At 37.1% G+C, this 9,018-nt stretch overlaps 1 long non-coding RNA gene across 1 annotated transcript; it reads left to right on the top strand.

Annotated features, from left to right (window-relative positions):
- The first annotated feature begins 217 nt into the window (after window positions 1–217).
- LOC112732296 (uncharacterized) lies at window positions 218–4,489 on the top strand. Its single transcript, XR_003167954.3, has 4 exons — window positions 218–740; window positions 842–942; window positions 1,060–1,259; window positions 4,238–4,489. It is a non-coding gene; the product is annotated as an uncharacterized lncRNA (long non-coding RNA).
- The last annotated feature ends 4,529 nt before the right edge of the window (window positions 4,490–9,018 follow it).

Here is a 9,018-nt window from a genome sequence, read left to right as displayed (position 1 = left end):
ATTTCGAGTTTAACTGTATTTTATAAAATGTGATTGATATGTATACTTTATAATCTAAATTAGAAATAATTATTTGAGCCCATTAATAGATTGATAGATAAAATCTTATGTGTTTTAAAATTAACCTTTATAGTATTATGTTTCAATTCTAAATTGTTATTCTATAATGAATATTTGGTAAAACTATTATATTACTCGTATATATTTTTCCTAATTTATCAAATCAAAACCTAATTTAACTTAAAATTACAAATTTCCTAATTGATACCCTAATTTTACAAACTACACACACATACACAGAAAGGAAAGAAAGGGGACAAGGGGAGCTTGAGGGGGAAACGGAGAATAGAGGAAGAGGGTGATGGAACAGAGTGAGAAGGAGGATCGCCGCGTTGTGCCGCTCCCTGTGTCAGTTGCCGTCGCTGTCACCAAAGCCAGAGAAGTGGAGAAGCAAAACCGTGAAGAGAGAGAGAGAGATCGACGGAGACGTTCACTCGCTCATCCTTGTCGCTGCCATGCGTTGCCTCCGCCGTCGCCGCTAGTTCAGCCGCCGTCGAGCTCGCAGCAACCGTCACCATGGACACCGCCACTATCATCTCCGAAGCTGCGTCGTCGATTAGGTTAAGGAGTGGGAGAATCGTGAACAACCAGAGGAGGAGAAGAACATGTGGTGGTGGGTGTTCTCTTAGCCAGCGTCGTCGAAGGATGCTCCACCATCACCGCTGGAATCACGAGCTGAGGTAGAGGAGGAAGCTATCTTTCCTGTTGTTGTAGTCAGCGTAATGCTGCTGCTATGGCTTCGTTTCCTTGTTTTCTTTAATTACTGATCAAGCTGCTGCAGCTGTAGACTGTGAAGATTGATTTTCCGAAAGAATCGTTGCTGCTATAATCGTCTGTGCTGCTGCCGCTGCTTCTTCGTTCTATTATTCCTTTCTAATTCTTGTAAGACATTCTTGTTCTGAACCTCCACTTGACGTTCTTGTTTATTCCGCTGCCATTTTATTAGCCTTACTCTTGTTCTAATTTAATTTAGCCCCTGTTCCACCCTTGAATTTCCAGAATTATTATTCTATCCAAAATGAATTCATTGTTTTGTTCACTGTCGTGGCCAACTCGCGTTGCTGCTGCCCTATCAAAGCTGTTGTGAATGTCGCTAACATTGCTGGATAAGGGATGAAGGAGCTGCTGCATTTTGGGTGCAGCCCAAATAGTCATCACGCCACACTTCCGTCTTCGGTTATGTGAAATTCGACATCGAGGTAGGGGGTTTAAAACGATTTCAATTTAAGAATGCCTACAAGGTTTATTGAATGACTGCAAATAGATTTAATAGCTGTGAGTAATTGATTGATTATGTGAATATTGAATTGTGGCTGAAATTGTGATTGGAATGGTTGAGATTGTGATTTGGAATTGTTGATTAGTGATATTGATTGATTATGTGGATTGGGAATTGTTTGATGACTAATTGTTGAGAATTTCTGAATTTTAATGGGTAATGTTGGATTTGTTGCCATTGAGCTGTTATTTGGTATATTGTAATGTTAATGAACTTGGTTGGTGGTTGATTTGGAATTGGTTTTGAGGGGTATTGAAGGGTTGGATTTTGAATACAAAATGGTTTACTGAAAATCAGGTTCTCTTGAAATTAAACAGCAACTTTGAAAGTGAATCAGTGGCTCTATAGTGACTGAAATGATGAGAATTTAAATGTTAAATAAATTATATTAAGTGTGATTGTTGAGATTTAATTTTGAAGGTTTCATATTAACTGGAACATTAGTTATGATTTTTCAAAGTTAAATCGTGAATCTGATTTTCTGCACTATTTTAAATGAAATTAGAAACTTTGAAAATCTATAACTAATTTTATGATGATTAGATTTGCGTGGGACTAAGTCTGGATTAAGCTTGGGAATATAAGGAGTTGGACTGGTGAATTTGAGACTTTTTCATTAAGTTTATGATTTATGGTAAATTTTTGAATTATGGATGTCAAATCTGGTTTTTCTGCAGAACGTTTAACACAACAGCAACTTGTTTCTTCTATTGGAAATTTTTCAGTTTTAATTTTGAAATGTAACTAATTTTAAATAAAACTTTATTCCTATTATTTTAATTTCGTAAAATTTCAGAACAATTGGACTTGTAGTTTTAAAGATATGAATTTTTGAAAGATGATGCATTATGCAGAAAAAACCAGATTCTGTTTTCTTAAATTAGTAACTTTGGGAGTTTATAACTTTTGATCCTAGATAGATATTGAGATGCAACCAATTAGAGGTGAAAATTAAGTATGTTTAGCATATGTGATTTAAATTTCAGGGTTTTTCATATTTTAATAAGTAAGTTATGGTACTTGGAAGAGGTTGTGTTCAATGATTTGTAAAACAGAATTCTGCAGAGAATTACCTAACTTCCAAGCTACATAACTTTTTCATTCAACATGGTATGATCCTGGAACCAATTTAGAAAGAAATTTGGATAAGTTATGTTTAACCACATTAATTTTCAAGGTGGTTGGGTTTAATTTGGATTTTATATGAAATTTCGAAAGTTGTACGTTGCTGCTGTCTTCTGGTTTTAAGACACTGCAGAGCAGTCACGGTTTTGCTTATATTCCCGAAGCTAGAGTCAGCGAAAAATTATGATTTTTGGTTTAATAGAAAGCTTAATCCGAGACGGTCGCATGGATATAAAGTTTGCGTGATTCCGAATTCATCTGATATTTTTTAAAACAAAATGGAAATCAGGCTGCCAAGTTGTGTTGGCAATTATTTTGGATATGGAATTTAAGAAATAGATTTTTTATACTATTATCAAATATTTTTGAGAATATATATATTGTTGTAGCAACTGCTGAAAGAGGTTGATGAAATGTTGAGAAAGAAGGAACCCGAAAGGGTGGCTAAGTCCTATTTTTAAAGGAGATTATGTCTAAATTTTTATAAAAGTATAAGGACTTAATCAAAATCAATATTTAAGGTTTATTTAATGATAATAACTTTACTGATTCTTTTGAGAAAATATATTTGGTTTATAAAGTTGTTAGCAAGGACGTGGGTTTTGTCCCGCTTGCATATTTCCAATTACAAAAGAGTAAAGAGATAAAGAGAAGAAGAGTAACATAGATATAAAGAAAAGAGTAATCAAAGAAAAGTAAAGAGACACAGAGAACAGAGTAACCAGAGCAGAGTAAAGAGATACAGAGAAAAGAGAAACCAGAACAGAGTAAAGAGATATAAAGAGAAGAGTAATATAATAAAGAGATATTTATATATATATTAGTTTCTTGATGCGACCCAGAGCTATATATATATATATATATATATATATTAGTTGCTTGATGCAACCCAGAGCTATATTTAATATATATTAGTTGCTTAATGCAACCCAGAGCTTCTGTAGGGAAACTAAGTTACCTACAGCTATTTTCCGCTTCCCCAGAGCAGAGCAGAGCAGAGTATATATATATTTTCCTGCAGTAAGCAGAGGCTGTCTCAAATGAGCAGCTATTATTATATGCGTATTTATTTAGGAACGGAAAATCGTATTCGAAAAATCGGGATTACTCGTGACCGGGTAAATGTCGGGATTGCGGGCAGCCAACCGACACGTGAGCTCATGGCCTGTACTAGGACTAGACATTCATCATATGCATCTATGTGACATTGTTTGGGTGTGTATATTGTAATTGGTTTGCCTATGTGAATAATTCTGTTTAACTGCTAATTGCTATACTTGATATAATTGCTCTTAGTTGTTTGAATCTCTTTACTTGTGTTTGTATCTGATTGGCTGGGTTGTAGTGAATTGGGTGTTGATTGAATTGCTTGGGTCTAAGGCCGTGATTGGTTTGTGTTTGAGGTTTGGTAAAGTATGAAAGATTAAGCTGGTTCAGCATAGACTTAATGAACCTATGCTTGGAACAAATTAGTCATTCATACAGTCTAGGAAAACTTTTAAGACGTATATAAAGAAAAATATGGGTTTAGGATTTTGGATAATTAATTGATGCTTCTAAAGAAGGTTTTAGATTTTTGAATGTTGAGCCATTGGTTTTCAAAAGAAGTATATATAAGGCGAGCGATGAATACTACTAATGAAAGTAGTTTTCTTTTCAATGTCTCTAAATGAAATTAACTATTTGCGCTTTATTCTTTACTTTCACAGCATTCTCGACCTCTACTGAGAACATGTGGTTTGGTTCTCACCCCCAAATTTTTTACCCTTTCAGTGACACAGGTTTGAAGATGCAATATGAAGCTGCAAGTGATTAGTAGGTTTTCTTTATGGTTTTAATTGCTTTCATAGAGTCCTCTCGCTCTTGTCGTATGAGGTTTTATTTTAACAGAGGGGTAGGTGTTGTAATTGGGTTTATTTGGTTTCTTTTGTATAAGAATTATTATCAATAATATTTATGTGATTATTATTATTTGTAAATGTTTGAATTATGACTTTAATGAATAAAGAACAAAATTTTCTGGAATTTTCTTAAAACTGAAATGCGAACTTGATACAAAGGCTCGATAATTAAGTAGTTAATACTAGAGAAGGTTATGTAATGTTCTTTCTAGTGGAGATACCCTGACTTAAGCAAGGTATTTTGCTGGACGGGACGTTACACTCAGTGTCAATCCTTCATAGAAGTTTTGGAGTCTATCCCATTCACTAAACATTTCTGGTGGGCACTTCCTGATTAAAGCTTTGTATCTCTCCCAGGCATCATACAGTGACTCTCCATCAAATTGAATGAATGTTTGCACTTCTGTTTTCAGCTTGATGATCCTTTGGGGAGAATAGAACTTGGCTAGGAACTTGTTCACTAGATCTTCCCAATTGTTGATGCTTTCTCGTGGAAATGCCTCCAACCATTGGGTAGCTTTGTCTCTCAGGAAAAATGGAAATAACAACAGCTTGTAAGTGTCGGGATGCACACCATTGATTTTCACTGTATCACATATCCTTAGGAAGGTGGATATCCTTAGGAAGGTGGATAGGTGCTGGTTTGGATCTTTCAAGGGGCCTCCTCCATAAGAACAGTTGTTATGCACCAAGGTGATGAGTTGAGGCTTCAATTCAAAGTTGTTTGTATTGACATTTGGGGTAAGGATGCTACTCCCATAATGCCTTGGATTAGCAAATGTATATGAGGCCAAAACTCTCCTCTGGGGTTGACCATTGTTGTTGGCCACTCCCACTGGTGGATTTGTTGGAATTTTCTCCATTTCTTGGTTCTCTTCTCAACCTCCAAAGTGTTTCAAGATCAAAAGGTTTGGATTTATTGCTTCTTCCTCATGACCTAAACACAGAACCAGGAACCAGAATTAAACACTCTATTGCTAGAGTGAAGTTAGTGTTAGCTTAAGCAAAAATTCAAACAGTTAGTATGCTTAGTAAAAAGAAAAAGAAAAAGTGCTCAATCTAGACTACCACCTTACTTAATCATTGTCAATCTAATCAATCCCCAGCAACGGCGCCAAAAACTTGATGGGTTAGAACCGAAATTCCAATCACCTAAAACTCACCGGCAAGTGTACCGGGTCGCATCAAGTAATAAAACTCACTTAGAGTGAGGTTGATCCCACAGGGATTGATAGATCAAGCAACTTTAGTGGGTGATTAGTTTAGTCAAGCTAACATTGAGTGAATTGTGTGACATTGATCAACAGAAAGTAAATTGCAGTGAAATATAAATGGCAGAAAGTAATGACAATAAACGTAAAGGGCAAGGAATGTAAATTGGCAAAAATCTTAAATGACAAGAAATGTAAATTTCATCAAAAGTAAAGGGGCTGGGATGCTAGAAATTAAAGAAGCAGTAATTTAGAACTCAGATCAATTGCAGAAAATTATATAGCAGGAAGAGTAACGGAGTTAGAGTGCTGGAAATTAAAACAGAACTAAAAGATGTAAAGTGCATTAAACTAAAGAGCTCTCAGATTTTGAAATCCAGAAACAGATTAATTCAATATCAAAACAGAAATGTAGATGTGTTGAAGAATCAAAACAGCAAGAACTTAGATCATTCATAAAAATCCAGAAGAGGAATCAACAATTTTAATGGAACAGTAAAAACAGAAGAGCAGCCAAGAGCTCAGCTCAATTGCAAAATAAAGTTGAAGATCTCAGGGAGTCAAAGAGACTAGAAAACAAATCTAGATCTCAATTCCTTCCTTGATCCAACAACAAACAAGATGCAAGAAAATTAAAGATGAAAGCAATGAAGAGAACTTTGATTCAAATAACAATTCACTTGAAAGTTTGCAGAAGGAGAACAAGAGAAGTTGCAGATAGAGAATGAAAACAGAATTCCTTCCAATCTCAATCTAAGATTTAAAATAGAAATAAAAATTAAAGAGAGAGCTCTCTACTCCTACTCCTAATGGTCCCAATGGAGCAAGCCTTCTCTAATGCTCTCTATTAGAGCCCCCTCCTATGCTCTCTAATGGAGCTCACTTCCTTGAAAATGAGAATGATGCCTTTATATAGGCTTTTTACAAAATAAAATAAAATTGAAATGAAAAACAAATTAAATGAAAATCCTAATTCTAGCTTGTTCTTGTACCTTTGAGTGATGATGTGGGCTTTGCTTGCTTTGGATTTGAAGAGAGATAGGTTGGCCTTGATTCAATTTGGTGAAGAATTGAATTTAAATGGAATTTCGGTTGAATTTTGGCCCATGGGTGACACTCCCAGGGCAATGCTCAGCTCTCACCAAGAGCACAGCATTGGTGCTTGTTTCCTTGACCTTTTTGGTGCGCACAACAATGCTCCCTGGCTGTGTCAATGTAGCGCTCAGCTCTCCCCAAGAGCGCAGCATTGATGCTTCAAGAGTGAGGTTCCAGGTTCAAGCCTTGGTGGAGGCATTTCAGCTCAAATTCCTTGCATTTTCTTTGGGAGAGAGCACGACAATACTCTCCAAGAGAGCGTTGTGCTCTCCTTGAGAGCGCTACTTTGCTTTGGAGTGAGGCTCCAGCTTCGAACCTTGGTGGAAGCATTGGCTGATTTTTTTGCTTATTTTTGATCCTCAAAGATGCATTTCACTTGTACCTTAATTTCATGCCAAATATAGATTGCCATATATCGTTGGAAAGCTCTAAATGTCATCTTTCCAACGCAACTGAAAGCACATCAATCGGACGTTTGTAGCTCAAGTTATAGCCCTTTGAAGGAGGCATGGTCATGTTGTGAGCGCCCAGATTTCAACTTAGCGAAAATTTTGCTTCCAAGCTCATTTTTGCATCACGATAATGCTCTGCTCTTGGCAAAAGCGGAGCTTTTTGTGCTGGTTGCCAATCTCCTTTAATTTGGTCATGGGCCACACTTTTAAAAGCGTGGCCTAAGCTTCCAAAGTGTGCTCCAACTTCAAAGTGTGTCCCAAAGCTCTTTTTTTTTTCTCCTTTTTAGCTTATTTTGTGCTTTTTGCTTCTTTTTCTTCTTATTTCCTACAAAATTTATAAAATCAAAAGATCAAGGAAATATACCATTTAAGTACAAAAACATTCATTATTCAAGCACAAATCATCAATTTCTTGTATGAATAAGCATAGAAAAACATGACATGGTGACATGTCATCACGGTGTATGACCAATGTCTTTTCCGATCTGATGGAGAGTTGTCTGGAAGTCTTTATGGATGACTTCAGTGTTTATGGAACTTCATTTGATAGTTGCTTAGAGAACTTGGCCAAAGTCTTAGCTAGGTGTGTTGACACTAACCTTGTCCTAAATTTTGAAAAATATCACTTCATGGTGAGACAATGTATAGTGTTAGGACATGTAGTATCTAATGAAGGCATTTCTTTAGACCTGGTCAAGGTCGATGTTATCACCAATTTACCTCACCCCTCATCTGTGAAGGAGGTCCGTTCCTTTTTAGGGCATGCAGGATTTTACAGGCGCTTTATCAAGGATTTCAGCAAAATTGCATTGCCATTGTCGTGCCTACTCCAAAAAGATGTGGACTTTGAGTTTGATAGTGCATGTGTGAGTGCGTTTGAGGAGTTAAGGAGAGTTCTTACCACGGCACCGATTGTGCGAGGCCCGAACTGGACGCAGCCATTCGAGACAATGTGCAACGCGTCAAACCATGCTGTAGGTGCCGCGCTTGTACAGTGCGATGGTAAACTCTCCTATATCATTGCTTATTCTTCAAAAACATTAGATGCAGCACAATCCAACTATACCACTATAGAGAAGGAACTCCTAGCCATTGTTCATGCTCTAGATAAATTTAGATCCTATTTGCTAGGGTCCAAAATAGTGGTATACATGGATCATGCAGCTTTAAAGTATTTGCTGACAAAGAATGAGTCAAAACCTAGGCTCATACGTTGGATCTTGCTCTTGCAAGAGTTCGACATTGAGATTAGGAATCGAAGTGGGTCTCAAAATTTGGTTGCAGATCATTTGAGCCGCCTTGAGAATCTTAAATATGACCCATTTCCGATTGATGACTCATTCCCCTAGGATAGTTTGCATGCTGTGTCGGATAGCTTTCCTTGGTTTGCACCAATAGCGAACTACTTGGTTGCTAAGATCTTCCCTCCTAACTTTTCTAAACATCAAAGGGACAAGTTGAGGAGTGATTCTAAATACTACATTTGGGATGACCCTCACTTGTGGAAGAGGGGAGAAGACCAAGTAATTCGAAGATGTGTCCCGGAATCTGAAATCCAACCCATTCTTGAAGCTTTCCATTCACCCGAGTGTGGCGGCCACTTTGGCCCACAACGGACTGCTAAAAAGGTGTTAGATTATGGATTCTGGTGGCCAACCTTATTCAAGGATGCTAACCAATTCTGTGTGTCGTGCCACCAATGTCAGAAGTCGGGAAATGCGTCCCAAAGAGATGAAATGCCTCAACAACTGATGTTATTCTGTGAGATCTTTGATGTATGGGGCATAGACTTTATGGGGCCATTTTCCAACTCAAGTGGTTATATATATATATTCTGTTGGCAGTTGACTACGTGTCAAAGTGGGTAGAAGCGATATCTACCCACCTTGATGACG

The sequence above is a fragment of the Arachis hypogaea genome, chromosome 13 (genome assembly GCF_003086295.3).
Source record: "Arachis hypogaea cultivar Tifrunner chromosome 13, arahy.Tifrunner.gnm2.J5K5, whole genome shotgun sequence".
In the NCBI taxonomy this organism is placed as follows: domain Eukaryota; kingdom Viridiplantae; phylum Streptophyta; class Magnoliopsida; order Fabales; family Fabaceae; genus Arachis; species Arachis hypogaea.
The sequence above is the reverse complement of the archived record's forward strand: the minus strand, read 5'-3'. Positions and strand labels throughout refer to the sequence as shown.